This window comes from Micromys minutus, assembly GCF_963924665.1.
Source record: "Micromys minutus genome assembly, chromosome: 17".
NCBI lineage: Eukaryota > Metazoa > Chordata > Mammalia > Rodentia > Muridae > Micromys > Micromys minutus.
This window is the reverse complement of record NC_137952.1, coordinates 38,593,637-38,610,766: the sequence shown is the minus strand read 5'-3', so window position 1 is coordinate 38,610,766 and position 17,130 is coordinate 38,593,637. Positions and strand designations below refer to the sequence as shown.

The 17,130-nt window shown below is 47.0% G+C and overlaps 1 protein-coding gene across 3 annotated transcripts in view; it reads left to right on the top strand.

The window, feature by feature from the left end:
* Positions 1-5,249: 5,249 nt before the first annotated feature.
* Positions 5,250-17,130, top strand: part of SLC23A2 (solute carrier family 23 member 2) — a gene marked incomplete at its 3' end in the record, with an annotated part of 82,309 nt that continues 70,428 nt past the window's right edge. For 2 of the 3 annotated variants that reach the window (XM_080930781.1, XM_080930783.1), the window contains exon 1: positions 5,791-5,976. Of the gene's footprint in view, positions 5,308-5,790; positions 5,977-17,130 lie in introns of those variants that run through there. The other variant, XM_080930782.1, reaches the window with a different exon arrangement.

Genomic DNA, 17,130 nt, shown 5'->3' with positions numbered 1-17,130 from the left:
AACAGCATCGTCCCCATCCCCTCCCCCAACAAAACCCCACCAAACAAATCCTATATAAGTCCATGTTCACAGTAGACACATCTAAAGAGAGAGTGTAGATCTTGTGGTGAGCAGGGGCTGAAGGAAGAAGAAGAGGATGAGATTAGAGACCTGACGATGCTCTAAAACTAAGCAAGCTGTGGTAATGGTTACATCAGCGAATTGTAGTTTTAGATAAAGACTACTATGGTGTGTGAATTTATACATCAATTTACAAAAGGAACGTATGGGGTTAGGAAGGGAGAAGGCTTTGTGACACACAGTTCCATTTCTACTTTTCAATCTGGAAACACAGGCTAGGCTAACATTCCATCCTGCCTCCTCCTGCCTCCACCTCTAAAGTTTGAGTTTATGGGCTTGTTTTCAGCTTGTTACTTTTGTGTTTGTTAAATGAAATACTGTTGCAATGAAGAACACTGGACTGGTGGAAAGAAAGAAAGAAAGAAAGAGAGAAAGAGAGAGAAAGAAAGAAAGAAAGAAAGATAGAAAGAAAGAAAGAGAGAAAGAAAGATAGAAAGAAAGAGAGAGAGAAAGAAAGAAAGAAAGAAAGAAAGAAAAGAAAGATAGAAAGAAAGAAAGAAAGAAAGATAGAATGTCCCGTTCAACCGTCTCGCCTGCAAGAACGACGAGACGCGGCACACGAAATAGGATCCTTCTGCGGTAAACTTTAATACTCTCGAGAGCCAGCACTTGCTACACATGACCAAGAAGACGAACAAGACGAACAAGACGACGAGACCAAGAGACGACCAAGACGAACCCGAACTATCTAGCCCGTCCCCTTATAAAGGGATCAGTCCTTGCCTTGGACGCGGAGCCCCCTGATTGGTTGAAACTCATCAGGCCCTATGATGCCACGGGAGAGGCAGAGCTCAAGGAGTGGAAAGTTACCCAGCACGTGCGCACATGACTTGTTTACTGCTAACTCCAGCCGGATGTCAGCGCCATCTTGTAATGGAGAATGTGCAGGCGGCGCCCCACAATAGAAAGAAAGAAAGAGAGAAAGAAAGAAAGAAAGGTAGATAGAGGTGCTGGAGAGACGGTTCAGTGGTTAAGAGCACTGACTGCTCTTCCAGAGGTCCTGAGTTCAAATCCCAGCAACCACATGGTGGTTCACAACCATGTGTAACGAGATCTGACACCCTCTTCTGGTGTAGCAACAGTGCACTTACATATAATAAATAAATCCCTTTTTTGAGAAGGAAGGAAGGAAGGAAGGTAGAAAAAAAAAGGAAGGAAGGAAGGACGGGGGAGGGAGGAAAGAGTCACTAGGTGTGGTGGTTCTCTTCATTTAAAAGGCAGAAGCTGTTATGTTAGGTCTTGGGGATTGGAGGCTAGCCTGGGCTACATAGCTAGCTTCAACCCAGTCGGAGTTACAAAGTGAGACCTTGTCTGAGGAAAAAAAAAGAAGATAAAAATAAGGAAGCAGTCATTCTAGGCAGGTCTCACAGAGCTGCCCCAAGCTGTAGAGAGGAGCTCTGCTGACTTGAAGCCAAGGTGAGTGGTAAATTTTCAATCTCTTGCAAGTACTTGCCCAGCCTTGGGTGAAAGGACCTTGAAATATTTCTCCTATCGCTTAGTCCGATCGATATTAAAAATGTCTTCCCTGAATTATCTATCCCGAAGAGGCAACTCAAAGTCAGAGTTAATGAATGGCCACGAAGGAGGCTCAGCAAATGGGAGGTCAACTGTTTGCCTTTGTTTAAGAATGTGTTTTTTTATAGTTGAACCCCCAACTAAGTAAAATCTTAGCAGAATACTGTACTGGGGGGGGGGGGTCAGGTGCTATCTCAGTGGTAGAGCACCTGCCTACCTGGGTTCCCCACTTTTGCCTCCTCAAAGGAAAAGAATATACTTATTATACTTAATTATATAATTATTTTTATTGTATTTTGAGTTTCATTGAAAAAAAAAAAGAACCAACCCAAAAACTACGGGGATTTGTTCTCGGCCCTCAGTGCACAAAATACAAAACTCTTTGGCCTTTCCCAGAAACAGTTGGCTTTATCTAAACACCAGAGAAATACAGTAGTATTTCTAACTCTACGAAGATGGATGAGGCGCTCAAAAACAGCCTATGTATGAGGGAAATGTCAATCAAACTAACCAATCCTAAAACATTCTGGGTAGATTCCCTAAATTTGAGTTTGGAGAAGTTAATGAGGTTGGGGAGAGTGCTTGTAGCTCCTGTAATAAGAAAGAAAAATAAAAGAGAAAGGAAGTGAGAAGAAAGAAACCGCTCATGTCAGCTTTTGGTGTGATGATAATAGAAATGCTTATTTGTAACAGTGACTCTGAACACCTGTGTGTTGCTGCACTGAGCGAGTCTTTTGGATGCCTGACTGCACTCAGTCCTCATTAGAGCCTTGCAAATCTGAAGTCAGGGAGATCCTTGATGTCACTTCCAGTCTGCCAGCAGGTAAAATGTAGTACTTTGTCCAGAGGACAAAAAAAAAAAAAAAAAAAAAAAAAAAAAAGAAGGAAAAAAAAGAGGCGTGAGATTAGAAAGTCAAGGGTCTTGAATGTTATGTTTTTGGAAGAGACTAGATTCTGTTTATCTTTGCTGAGTCATTATTTAGACAAAGGGGCCCTGAAGGATTCTCAGAAGGGGTGTCAAACGGTCAGCTGTGTTTTGAGATGATAACCAAGATGGCCTTAGGAGGCACCTCTTAAGTCAAGAGGTTGGAGAGTTAAGAACAAGAGAGTCAGTATCCCCGGTTACACTTCCCTTGTTCAAGCTGACGGAAGGTGACTAGACACAGAGTCAAAGACAACTCCAGGGTTTTTGGTAACAAAGTGAGAACTCAGAGAACACTCTGTGAAAGAAAGATGACTCTTGAACACCCCCAGGAAGCACAGGGGGATGACTGTTCCCAGGACCCCTCTCCCCAGGGCACTGAACCTCAGATAGGCTAGTCTGGTAGTTTATATCCATTTGCCTATAACCTACAGAAACCCGGGTAGACTATTGTAATCCCAAAGGCAATGCAAATACCATGTAAACAATTGTGTTCCGTGAAGGACCGAGTGACGCAGGGAAGGCTCTGCGTACGTGCAGGACAAAATACCCTAGATAATCACTTTATCTTCCCAAACCACACTATCAAATCAGGAATCTCCCAATGCTTGGAAAGTTTTGATACATAGTTGTTTGACTCTGTACACGTACACTCTGTTGGGGGTGGGGGTGGTGTTTACAAATGGTGTATTTATAGTTTCTGGAAACATTTGGAAAGTTGTTTATCACCAGACATGTGTCCAGAAGTTCAGAAATGACTGTGGAAAGAGAGGTAATGGGAAAAGAGGATTGTGAGAAGCAGAGAGCAGGGGTAAAGACTGAGGAGAAGGGAGGGTCTCAAGGGGACCAAGAAGCCCACGCCGTTACTAACCTGGGTGGGAAAGAGTGGGACAGTTAGAAAGGCGGAGTGGCTTTATCACACAAAAACATCTCCAGGAGGGGTTCGTCAATGGAAGGTTACTAAGCCAGGGAAGAAGAAGATCTGTAAACAGGCAAAAGGATTTGGCACTTAGAAGGTCACCGATGACGTCAGAGAGAAAGCGGGACTGATGGGGCTTTATAGTGCGTGTGGAGTGCTGGGGGTGGGGGAGGAAGAGATGCAGGAAGCCAGGGAGGGAGGAGAGGAACAGGGAATGAGGTAGAGCCTTGGGATGGAGGAGAAGCTATAGACGGAGAGTTAGGGAGAGGGAAACAACATAGGGGAACACACACACACACACACAAGAAAAGAGATAAACTGAAAAGATCAGGGGTTCTATTCCAGAAGGTTACACACACACATTCTGTTTTAAGGGTGGCCGGAAACTCTGGCGTAGAAAGTTGTGTTGCTTCTCTGGCGTTGGTTACAGAATCATCTATTTTCCTCATCTTCAGTGGAGATACTCACCTAGGGTCGTCCAGGGTACAATGGGTTTTACAACTTAATTGACTGCTTTTTAGTTTTTTGAGACAGGGGTCTAAGTAGTCCAGGCTGACTTCAAATTCACTGTCTTCCTACCTAGCTCTGTCAGCAAAACTCTGGGATTACAGGTGTGCAACACCAAGCCTCACTGGTTTTATTTTAGGGTGAGAAAGGTTTAGAGAATTACATATTGATTCTCTCAGCTCGTGCGCACTAGCCTACTTTATAAAATGCCTGTCCTTGCTGGTTACGACGTGCCCCTATTGATCAGTGCGCCGCCAGTCCTCAAGATTTCCAAATATAAACAATTCAAAAATAAAATCTGCTTTAAAAAAAAAAAAAAAAAAAAAAAGGTGAGGTTAGACGTGGTCGACCATTCTTTATGGCTTTCCAGAGTTGCTTGGGGATGAAAGGAATTGCTGTGTTAGAAAAACAACCAAGACAGTGGTTTCAAGATGGAAGACAGAAGAAGAAAGAGCTAATTATTAGGGTTTTGTTTTTGTTTCTTTTGGTGGAGCTAAGGACGTAGTTTTTACAGTACCTTACAAGTTAGTATCTTAGACCACCGCCCCGCAGCATCACCTAGAAACTTCCTGGAAACGCGAATTCCGAAGCTACACTTCAAATTCCCAGTTTCAGCACCTTTTGGGGTAGTACCCAGTCTTAATAGCCTTCTGGGCAAGACTGCCCAGCCCAAGAGCTATGAGTTTATTGACACAAAGCCTTTCGACTCAACAGCCTGAGCACCCATCCAGCAGGACCCCCCCTGCGGGGGGGAGTACTTGAGAAATACAGAACCGCAGGCTGCCCTCAAACCCTCTCAATCAGAACACACGCCCCAGAGAAATCAAGCCTGGTGTCTTCTCCCGCGTCAGCAGAAGCAAGGAGGATCTCTTCCCCCACAGCGAGTTCGGAAGCCTGACGGCCCAATTGGATAAGCCGCGACATTGCTTTAAAGCGCGTAACCCACTGGGGCCGGGTGCACTGCACCCCACTCGCTGTCACCCCGCGACTACCGCAGGGCTCGGGGTCCGGCAGGATAGAAAGAAGGCTCTGGAGGGGAGAGCCGGCGAGCGTCGAGCCTCCCGGGCGGGACCCCCCAACCCCCCCCCAGCAGGTGTGTGGGGAAGGGTCTAGCGGCTCGGTGCCCCGGGGCGCGCGGGCGGAGCCGGGGGTCCGGCGGGGAGGGGCCGGCGCGCGGGGCGGGCGACTGCGCGGCTCCCGCCCCCGGCCCGCCCCTCCGCGGCGCCATTTTGCAGGCGGCTGCCGCGGGGACCCGAGGCGGCGGCAGGCACTGCGGCGCGAGCGGTGCGATCGGCGGGACGCGAGCCCAGCGAGCTGCAGGCAGGTGAGAGCCGGGCCGCCGCGCCCCACGCCCCGCGCCGGGCCCGCGGCAGCACCTGCCCGCAGCCCCTGTTGCTCGCCGGGCCCACGAGGCCGGCCCGCGCGGCCCCCGCGCGCTGTCACCCACCCGCGGCGCGGCCTGCGCCCCCACGCCGGCTCGCGCGGCCCGGTGGCCCGGGCTGCCGCGTCAGGCCGTGCGTCCCGGGCGCTCGCTGCTGCCCTGCCGGGTGCCCCCCCCCCCGACACCCGGGGCAGCCACCGTGGGCTCGGCGTGCGGCGTGGCTTGCAGCGCGCCCCTCCCCAGGTGGTGCGCCCCGCATCCCCGCGACCCGGAATTAGGGTCAGCCCGAGGGGCGGGGGGCGGCGGTGCCGTTTCCAGTCTGGCTTCCTTCCCTCTTTGCGGAGGCGACTCGGAGTAATTTTAGATGCGGCTGCTCCAACCTCGCGACCTTTCCCGCTGGCCTTCCCTGCAGGGGTCCCGGGTCGCCTTGTTGCCTCCGCTCTTGACCGAGAAATTGACATTGAAGTGTGGTAACTTGAAGGTGAAGAATTGTCTCCATCGTGTGACCGGAGATGTCCCATTAGATGTGTAGCCTGTAAGAACTCGGCCTTCATTCAGGACGAGGGGCTTTAAGCGGGTCTGATGGGAAACTCCTGATTCTCTGCGCAAAGGGTAAGTGAGGGCAAGTGCAGAGGAAAGAAAGTTAGCTTTCTGAAGGCTTCCTGGGGCTGGGGCGTTTGCAGTAGCTGTTAGTCTGCTTTTTGCTGTGCTGGGAGACTGGAGGACGGGGAAGATGCTATCCCTTCTGACATTTGGGTCCTCTGAACGAAGAAGGCGGCTAGGGATGTGAGGATCTGGGATCTGAGTCCTGAGACAGCCTGGCTTGAGCTGTCATTAGCTGGCCATGTGACTTCCCTTAGGCAGTTTTCTCCTTTCTAAAGGCTAGGTGGCTGAAATCTTTCTGTGTTTTGTATTTGAGTGTTACTGGGCTCAGGCCTCACCTGTTCTGTTTCTCGGCATCTGCCCTTTTTCATCTTGTGTGACTTTGCTGGCCTGCTCCTTCGAGGTGTGTGACTCAGGTGAAGTTCCTGAGAGGCTTCACCTCTTAGAAGTTCGGGATTCTCTACTGGGTTTTAGTTGGCCTTAACAGGGTCACCTTGGAATGTAGGACTACTCTTTATGCCTAACTCATTCAGAAGTTAATAGCTTTGGGCAGTTGAATGTGCTCCGCGCATTAGCTCTCATGACACTTCTGGTAGTTAAAAGTCACTGAGGCAGACATCATCACCCAGGCAGACATCATCGAGGCTTTGCTTAACTGTTAGCCCATTCTCTCTATACCAGGGTATTTCCAATCCCCTCCCCCACCCCCTGTATTCTTGTGGGAAGTAATTTCTGTAAGAACATAGGTGTTGTCCTGGCTGTGGTGGCACACTTTTAATCCCAGCACTCAGGAGTCATAGGCAGGATTTCTGAGTTCAAGGCCAGCTTGCTCTACACAGTTTTCAGGGCAGCAGGGCAACACAGAAACCCTGTCTTGGCCAATACTCTATTACCCCCCCAAAAAAAACAAAGGAAAGAGTGGGTGTTTGAGGGGCTTTTTGAGGTGTCACTACTTTTTGTCCTGGCCAGCCTCAAACTCAGGGAGAACTTCTAACTTCCAGTTTGAAGTTTTGCCCCTTGTTCCAGATAATTGTCTGGCACTTAGTTTTCTGAGATTGGCACATTATGTAGAGATTAAAACCTCTACTAAGAAGCAATTAGGCTGGGTGTGGTGGTGTACATATCTGTATAGTCTTAGCAACTCAGCCCAGTTGGTAAGGATGGGAAACTGATAGGTTCCAAGCTGGCCTGGGATAAAGGGCAAGACCTAGCCTGATTTATTTGTTTATTTTGAGAAACGGCTGATGGGAATTCATAGATCTACCACATTCCAGTAGTGAGACTAAAGGTGTATACTACCATGTCCAGCAAGAAAATTTAAAAGAAAAAAGCTACTCATGGAAGTACTTAACTAGAGGGTTGGAGAAATGGCTCAGCAGTTAAGAGCACTGGCTGCTTTTTTGCTTTTTTTTAATTTATTTTTTTCCATTTAGATTACGGGATCTGGGTTTAATCCGCAGCACCCACATGATGTCTCCAGTCATCTTTATTTTCAGGGGCTCCAGCGCCCTCTCCTGGCCTCTGGTGAGGACACGGCATTCAGGGGATACCACCCACACACATTTTAACAGTGAGCTAACAAGTGGACATGCTAGAGCGGATGGGGAAAGGGCCACAGGGCTGCAGCCCTACACAGCACTGTAGGCTACTGAGGAAAGCCAGGAGTGGGAGAGGTGGGCCTCCCCGGGGAAGAGAAAACCATTGCCTGGTCGGTGCCAAGTGGTCATCCCTGAAAACACACACAAATAACCGAACAGTAGGGATATGTATGTATGTACATATAGATGCATACATTAATAATTAGAGAGAAAAGAGGCTATGAATTTGAAGATTTGGGAGAGGGAGGTGGGAGGGTTTGGGAGTAGGAAAGGGAGAAATGTAATGGTCTCAAAAAGAAAAAAAATTAAGAGCATTGTGGATGGTCTAGGTAGTTTATTTATGTGACTGCACCGTCGCTGTCCTCAGACTCACCAGAAGAGGGCATCAGATGTGGTTGCTGGGATTTGAACTCAGACAGTGCTCTTAACCGCTGAGCCACCTCTCCAGCCCTTGGTTGAAGTAGCGTTGGACACCACACTGCCTCCCTCATTTGTATAGCAGTCCTACTGGACTTCACATTTTGGAATAAGCTTTCTGTCTAAACAGTCAGCTTGTGTAGCCTGCCTCCAACCCATTCACTGGTCCTTCAGTTAATTTAGGTGGCAGCGGCTACTGAACAAACCATTCTTGGATGAAGACGAAGGCATTTGTACTCAGAAGGTCTAAGGTGTAGTTCTTGGGTATGGGAAGTGCTGAGTCTGCTGTTGTCAACTCTACGATGTTTCTAAAGAAACCTGGGCTCGGTCGGGGGTTCTGGATTTGATCCCACTAAGAGTTTTAAGGAGATTTCTTGTTTTGGTTAAGAAAATGGAGTCAGCACCAGTGCTTTGTCTTTACATGGAACTTTGAGCCTATAGGTTAAGCTTAAAAAACCTTGTTTACTCTCACACATTCTTTGTTTTTTATTTTTCCAAGACAAGATTCCTCTGTAGTCCAGGCTAACCTTGAATTCAGAGATATGCCTGCCTCTGCCTTCAGTGGTAGGATTAAAGGCGTGTGCTACCGTGGCCACGGCCTAGTTTACTCTTACACTTTTTAAGCCTTCCCCCAACCTTTTAACAGGTCTTACTTTCCTAGAGTCCTTTGGTCTCTCATTCATTCTTTTACCCCGCTGCTCCTCCAGGTCTCTGAGAAGGTGTGCATTTGTGTGTGTGTGTGTGTGTGTGTGTGTGTCGGGGTGCCAGTGCGTATGTATGTAGGTGTGTCAGGTTGTGTGTCGGGGTGAGTGTCTGTGTCTGTGCGTGTGTGGTGACTGGGGTCCATTAACTTCTGTCATTCTGACCAGGTTAAGCCTGCGAAGCTGCTGGGTTTAAAGGAGCCCTTTGTGCACTCCCTGGTGTTCTTGTCCTTCTCTTCCTGGCTCTGCTATTTCTATCTTGTCACAGGTCCTAGGTGGTTGGCTACTTCATAATTAATGGCTGCTTTCAGCTTGTACCTTTCATGGACCTTTGACTATTTATCTTGACACTGAATCTTGCCATGTTGTCCAGGCTGGCCTCCCTGGACTTCAAGGACTCTCCTGTCTAAGCTTCCGTTCACCTGATCCCCAGGCCGGGCTTTCAGGCACTGGCTTCCGTGTATACATTGTTGGACTGTGTTCATTTCAGGGCAATGATCTGTGTGGTCAGATGCTGCAGGGAGAAGCCCTGGAGAGAGAGTTTGGTGGTACTTGGTTTTTCGAATGTGGCACTCCAGTGGAGGAGGCAGAAAATAGGATTTGGAAAGCACTTGGAGGCCTGGGGGACTGGGCAGCATGGGGAAGGGAGCGAAGAGGACGAGGGGGCGGGGGTCAAGGCGGCTCACGCTGCTGGCACGAAATGCATCATTTTGGAAGGGTTTAAAACGGTCATTTATTTCTCACAGTTCTGGAGACTGGGAAGTCCGAGGTCAAGGTTCTGGCTTAGTTCTAATGAGAGCTTCTGTCTGGATCATAGACAGCCACTTTCTCATTGAGTGCTTCTCACATGACCGTTTCTTAATGTCTTCTCTCTCCCTCCTGATCCAAAGCTAAGAATTAAACCTAGGATCTTGTGTGTGCTGTTCTTATTATCTTATTAGATTGAGTCCCCCTTGTGAGAAGACTTCATTTAACCTTAATTACCAACTGGATTTAAGCACCTTGTAGGGGTCAGAACCCCGGAAATGGACTTGGTTGGGAGAGTAAAATAGTTCACTCCATAGCGAAGAGTTTTTGACTAAGGGTTATCTTTAATTTTCATTCTGGGGCTTAAACTCATGGCTTTGGCATGTCAAGTGGGGGGGGTTCTACAGAGCTACACCCATGGCCCTGATTCTGCTCATAATGAAGACACTTAGTCTAGTCATTGTTGTTTGAGAATTGGTATGAATAGGCTAAGGTGGTACGTTGGTCAAATCATGGTGACTTACTGTGGGGAGACAGTAAGAATTGACTGGATTCCAAGGTAGGAAGACAGGAGGAAGATAGGAGAAAGAGGAGGAAGACCGGCAGACAGAGACTCCTGCCTTACACCTGGAACAAAAGTGACTGAGGGGCAGGTTCAGGGTATGTGAGGCTGTGTACTAACTTCACACTCAAATCAGGAAATGGGGCGGATGGGATTTCTTTCTGTCTGCAGATGTAAATCTCTTGGTATCTTCTCAGTGACCTTGACTTAACTCTCTCTTAGTCTAGGCAGCCTCGAGCCCTCCTGGGGAGTTTACTGCATGGAGAGTAACTTTCTAGGGCCCTGTCAGCAAAGGTTCCACTCAGAGCATCTGAGGTCTAGACTTCTTATTAGATGCCTGGTGAAGGTTACCTCCTCTGTGCGTGTATGCATGCATGTCTGTCTGTCCTACACATGTAGGAACCAGAGGACAACCTTGAGTGTTGTTCCACAGGCACTGCTGAAATTTACTTATTTTTATTTTGGATGGGTAGGTGTTTTGCCTGCTCACACATCTGTGCATGCAGTACTCTTAGAGGCCAGAAGAGGGCATCAGGTCTCTCTGGGACTGAAGTTGCAGGTGATTGAGAGCAGCCATGTGGGTGAGGGTATTAAACCTGGGATCCCTGGAAGAGCAGCCATCTCTCTTAACCACTGAGCCATCTTCCCACCACCCAGAAAGTGTGTTTCGGTGGCTGAAGGTGGGACAGGAGAGTAGTAAAAGGATGTGTTTATTTCCTGGGGTTGGGAGTGGTAGATACTGTTTCCATCCAAGGTGCTGCTACCACCCCTGCTCTACCCTTGGCTAGGTGTCTGGACCCATGAGTGCTGAGACTGAACCTTAGTCTTCTGGAAGAGAGGCCCTGTTCTTAACTACATTGTCATCTCTTCAGCCTCTATTTATTTTTTATTGAGACAACGTCTTACTGGCCTGGAACTGGCCTGGTAGGCTGGGTCGATGGTCCTTCCAGTCCCAGCAGTCCACCTGTTTGCACCTTACCAATTGCTCTCTCCCTAGACTAGCCATTTTTTCTTAAATACGTGTCGGGAGCTTACATAGTTGAGTCCTCCCATTTTTTTTTCAGTTGAAAGCAAAGTTAAGTAAGAGGTAGGTCTGTGGGAACCTGTCTAAGCAGTAAAGGGGACCCTATTAAGACGAGACAGCCCATGAAGTGGGGCCGCTGCGATGGTGTTTGGCTAATGGGTGTGGATGATATTCCGGGCACTTGAGGTCAGTATTGCTAGAGTAAAAACCAACGGGCTGAGTCTGTGTTCCATCTATATCTCTAGGGTGACTGCTGGGGTTGATTTCTCAGATGGCCCTGAGACTCTGGGGACTTAATCATAGAACTCCATTTCCAAATCTTCTTCCTGGAGGTATGAAGAAGGCAGAGAAGCTGGAGCTAGTTTTGTGCCGGGTGCTCTGCCTGGCACTGATTGTGTCATTCCTGTAATTTGGTCACAGCCCTGTGGGGTTTACTGGTTCTGTTTTGCAGGGGGAATACCTAGGCCTGGAGGTTTCAGCTGCATGTTTGATCATAGTCCTATTGAGTAGGAGAGCCAGGATTTGACTCCAATGCTGGTCGGTTGCCAAACTCAAAAATTAGACTGTAGTCCTACTGTGCCTTTTTGGTCTCAGATGCTTGTCAAGGACTTGAGCTTTGGAGGCAAGGTTTGACTGGGAGGGTCGGCACAACACTGGAAGGGTCATGGTGAGCAGAGGGGACGTAAGGAAGACTGGGAGGAGGCACACATACAGCTAAGAGTGGCTAGAGGTGGGGTAGAGAAGGTCAAAAGGGCCCTTGATACTGTCCTGGTGGAAGGCCACCAGTAGATGCCCGGAATGGGTGGGCAGCTTGTTTAGATGTTCAGACTGGAAACTCTAGGCCGAGTGGACTGGGAGGAGGCTGCGGTAGGATCCTCTCTTGCTCTTTAAGTCTGGGTTCCTGTTGCCTGTTCTGTGCTTTAGTTTGAACTCCTTTTGTTAGTGTAGGAGTCACCCATGACACTTCACTCTTTTTTTTTTTAAACTGGCTTCTCTTTGCTCAATAAATTAATATATGACATATTGACTTTCTTAGAATTGAGTAGGCATTTTCTTTCTTTTTTTTTTTTTTTTTCTTTTTTCTTTTGAGACTGGGCTTCTCTGCATAACCCTGGCTATCCTAGAAATCACTCTGTGTTGCAGTACATATTAAATAGATCAGCGGATATCAGTTCCCAGTGTGAAACTGCAGGCCCCCAAGCCGGAACCACTTGCCCCGGCTGTTTCTTACCACGCGGTGTGCGAGCCACCCTCTCCCAGCTGTCTCCCTGCCAGCCAGGATCTTTGCTCACATTCCCCCACAGCCTGGTAAAATCATGACTCAATAATCAATAATTTATCAATCAGATTTATTGTTAAATTTTCAGTCTACAGTAAATTCACACAATCAGCTTACAACCAATTGACAAAGATATAAACCACCCACCTAGATAAGACATACTGACCTATAGAAACCCTTAAAAATATTCATATCTACCTGTGGCCAAGTAAGACCACCTGGATCTAATTCTTCCTTCTCAGGCACCATCTTGATTCTCCTATGCTGCTCCTCCTCTCTCCTTCCTAGGCCTTTCCCGTCTACCCTTCCTTCTCATTGATAGTCTGGACCCGCCTTGCTGCCTAATGACATCATCCTACAACTCTGTAGAGCAGGCTGGCCTTGAACACAGACCCATCTGTCTCTTCCTCCTGAGTGCTGGGAATAAGGTGTGTGTACTACTCCTGGCTTTTATGTATTTTTTTTATCAAGAGCTATTTATTGAGTGTTTAAGATATGGCTTCACAGCATGTCCCACAAATGTTCCACGTGGGGAGTATGAGTGTGCCCAGGTCTCTGAGGGCATGACAGTTCCTTCAAGCTGTTCTGTCTAAAAACCAATATGAACTGTTATCTACTTCATCCCTAGTCTATACACCCAGTGTGTTCTTGGTCCTCCCCATCTGCACCCAGTGCTGTCCTTGGTCCTCCCATCTGTACCCAGTGCTGTCCTTGGTCCTCCCCATCTGCACCCAATGCTGTCCTTGGTCCTCCCCATCTGCACCCAGTGCTGTCCTTGGTCCTCCCCATCTGCACACAGTGCTTTCCTTGGTCCTTTTATCTGTACCCAGTGCTGCCCTTGGTCCTCCTCATCTGCACCCAGTGTTGCATTTGGTCTTTTCCTTTACCTGCATTTCCATGTTTGTCCTAAGGTTGAGGATTCTTTGACTTTAAAATCTTTTTCATAGTTTCTCTACACCCAGAATCTCATGAATATTAACTCATATTTTGTCTATATTTTGAAGTTTGCAGTTAATCAGATACTTGTATTGGGGTGCATTGTGAGGTAGGGCGATCTCTTCTAGTTTATTTCCATCACCATTCATGAACTGACCTTGTGCCTTACCCACGGTTGTGAGTGTCTGGACCTGCCATGGGGTATACTGTGATCACTGTTCTCTTCTTAGTTGCTCTGCACAGTCAGTCATTAAACATTTGTTACTGTATGTGTGCTTGTCCCAGTTGTATGTGTGCAATCAGAGGGCCACTTTGAATTGGATCTGTCACCATTGGGTCCTAGGGATTTAATTCAGGTTGTCAGGCTGAGTGGCAAGTTCCTTCACCAGTTAAGACATCTTTCCAGACCTTTTTTGTGAGGGGTCTTAATGTTGCCCAGGTTAGCCTATGTTGCTGAGGATGACCTTTAACATCTGAGTCTCCTGCCTCTTCTGAATGCTAAGATTGCAGGCATGGGCACTATACACAGGTTTTTAAAATTTTACTTTGAAATATTTTATGTGTATGGGTATTTTCCCTATATGTACATGCACCATATGCCTGCAGTGCTTGTGGCGGCCAGAAGAGGGTGTCATGTCCCCTGGAACTGGAGTTACAATTGAGAGCTTCCACATGAGCAAAGACAAAGAAAGAAGCTAGTGCTCTTAAACTTAGCCACTGAGATGTCTCTCTAGTCCCATACTTAAAAAATACTTTTGTCGGGAAGAATGGCCCATGCCTGTAATCCCAGTACATGGGAGGCTGAGCATTAGGCCAGTCTAGGATATATGGTTCAGAGCCAACTCGAATTACATAGACCTTACCTCAGAACAAACTGGAACAGAATGAGTGCCTTGGATGCTCTGCTGTGGCGCTCTACCCCAACCTCTGCCAACCCTAGGCAGAGTGGAGGGTTTTACAATTCTCACAAGAACAGGCTGTGTAAGTCAGTTCTCTGCTACCATGTGGTCCTGGGAGCTGAGCTCAGGTTAGTGAGTTCACCTGTGTGTGACTTAACCCCTGAGCCCCCGCGTGTCTCTTGGAAACACGTAGGATTGGCTCTGGTTACTGGGATAGTTCTTGTAGGCTCCCCTTCCCGGATGGTTTGAGGGTGACCTTACATTTTTTTTTGCCAGGAGGAATTAGGTGCGTTATATTTTCCTCTCGGATCCTTCCCAGACCTTTCTAGTTTTAGTCCATACTATTATATTGTATAGCCATTTGCCCTTTTTCTGTCTTTGGAAATGTTCTCTTCCTCAGAGAAGTTTTATGTTTTTTTTTTTTTTTTTCCCATTTAAAAAAAAAAAAGAAAAGGAGAAGGCTGTCTCTGTGTGGAGATACACTGAGGACTACACAGCACCAGGTTCCCCTCTCTCCTCCCCCCACCTTGCTGCTTGCTGAGGCTCTGTAATGTCTGAAGCCCCTCAGTTCCTGGGATGCTCACCCCGTGGCTTGAAGGCCTGCGTGATTAGGAGTGGGAAGCTCTTCTAAGCCCTTTGCATTGGACTGGGCAGGGGATCTTGCACAGTATTTCTGACAATCAAACACAAGTTGAGTTTACTTGTTCAGTGATGACTTAGAGCGTTCTTTAGTTCTTCAAAATTTCTTTTCACATTTGAAATCGCACACTGGTGTCCATCAACTCCTAAAATACATTTCCCGGTTTCATTTTGACTGTTCCATTTTCCAACAAGATATCTCTCTCGCTGTGTAGTCTTATGCGAGCTCGGGTGGAAAGAACTGTGTTGATTTATTTCTGGGGTCTCTATTATATTCCAGTAATCTATATGTATGTCCTTATGCCAACATCCGATGTGTCCCTGTATTACCCTGTCTAAATTACCAGAACTTTCTGTTCAATTTTGAAGCTGGAAAAAAAAAAGCCTCTGGTTTTGTTCTTTTGCTATTCTTGGACCTGTGTATATTTCTGGGAATTTCAGGATCAGTCTGTCAGCTTTTGCTAAAAGGCAGATGGGATTTTGATAGTGATTGCCTAGAATCAGTAGATCAGATTATGTTAATGCAATGACATAAAAAGTTATGTGACTGGGTGGTGGTGGCAGCTGACATCTCTAATCCCAATACTTGGAAGGGAGAGGCAGAGACAGGTAGATCTCTGTGACTTGGTGGCCAGCCTGGTCCACAGACTGAATTCCAGGACAGCCAGCGCTCTTACATGAGAAACCCTCTCTCGAAAAACCAAAATAAATAAATAAATAAAAGATGGCTGACCCCTCCACCCCGCCATTGATTTATCCCACACCCCAATCACCCTTATGGGGCATTTATTATTTATTTGAAGAAAAGATAGCTTTAAATCAGTGGTCCTCAACTTAAAAAGCAAGCTGAAATCACTTGGGGAACTTTGAGACACCGTGGCTGCCTGGTCTCTGCCCAGAATCTGAGATGCATTTCCAGCATTCAGTAGCGTCTCGGAGCCAGGGTTGAGACCCGGCGTTTTAGAGCTCAGACATGCGTCACTTTCAGAGCCCTGGCTCGCTAAATAGATAACAGGGTTGGAGGGAAGTACACACGTCACGGACTGTAGATCATGTGTCTTTGCATGGGTATGGTGTCTGCTTTGCCATTTCTTAATTTAGTGCAAACTTTGTTCTCTTGATAAATGGTTTTGCAAATTGACTTCTCATGACTAGGTACAGTTGTCCTTATTGGTCTGTGTGGAGAGCAGAAATAGAGCTGTTCCTGGAGGGTGTCATAGAGAACACTGAAGCTGTTGGTCGGAATCACTGGAAGGTTCTCTGCAAGTGAGAAGCCATCTTTCTGCTCCATAACAGTGAGATGGGAGGCTTGTGGTGAAGTAGCCATTGCTTTTTGAATAACCAGGGTTGCATGTTTTATGTGAGAGTAAAATCTCTGTATGTGTATACATACATACACACATTATATACAGCTGTCAACGTAGGGTCAGATGGGCCTTTAAAACTTAGACTAATGAAACATGATGGGTAAAGAGGCTTGTCACCAAGCTGACAGCCTGGATTCCATGCCCATGACCAACAGGCTGGACGGAGACCGTACTGTGGCCAGTTAGTCTGTTTCTTCCACATGCATGCCAAGGTGTGGGCCCCTCAGGAACACAACTGAATCGCTATTTCTTTGAAAGCTGATTGTCTGGAATGCACCACTTTTTATACGGTAAGTCCTTCTGTTGAGTCTTTAGCTTCTGAGCTTCCCCCCATGTCTCTTGCTGTGGTGAGTAGCTACAATGTGGATCAGCCTTTCTTTTGTAAATCTAGGTGCATTTTCCTGGTAATTTAAATTTTTGAAAGGGGCATCATTTGCCATTTGATGGATTTTTATTTTCTTTTGCATGTGAATTTTTGTGTGTTTTGTCTATGAATGTTCACATGTGAGTGCACTAAAGTGTGTGTGTGTGTGTGTGTGTGTGTGTGTGTGTGTGTGTGTGTGATGTCTCTCAGTTGCTCTACTGAAGCAGGGTCTTTTTCCAGAACCTGGAGCATCAGAAAGTCTTGCTACCAACTTGCCATAGGGGTTTGTGGTAGGGTTGCCCACGGACTACATACCTGTCAGAGTTCGATATGGTACTGGGGACTGAACTCAGGTCCTGTGCCAGAGCAGTAAGTGCTCCACAGAGTCACCTCTACCAGTTTCTAAGGCACTTTGATTTTGTGTTCATTGTATGTTTTTTCAGGCTTATTTATTTCCAAGTTTTTTAGTCTGTTTTTCCTGGTGGCGTGTAATAGTTGTGTTTAATTCAAGGATATTAGTATTCTAATAAAATATTCAAGTTTCTACATCTTTATAATCTTATGATGCATTTGAGAAATGAATTTTATTGAACATCGTTCTTCTTGGGTTTAGTTTTTCAATTTGAAATG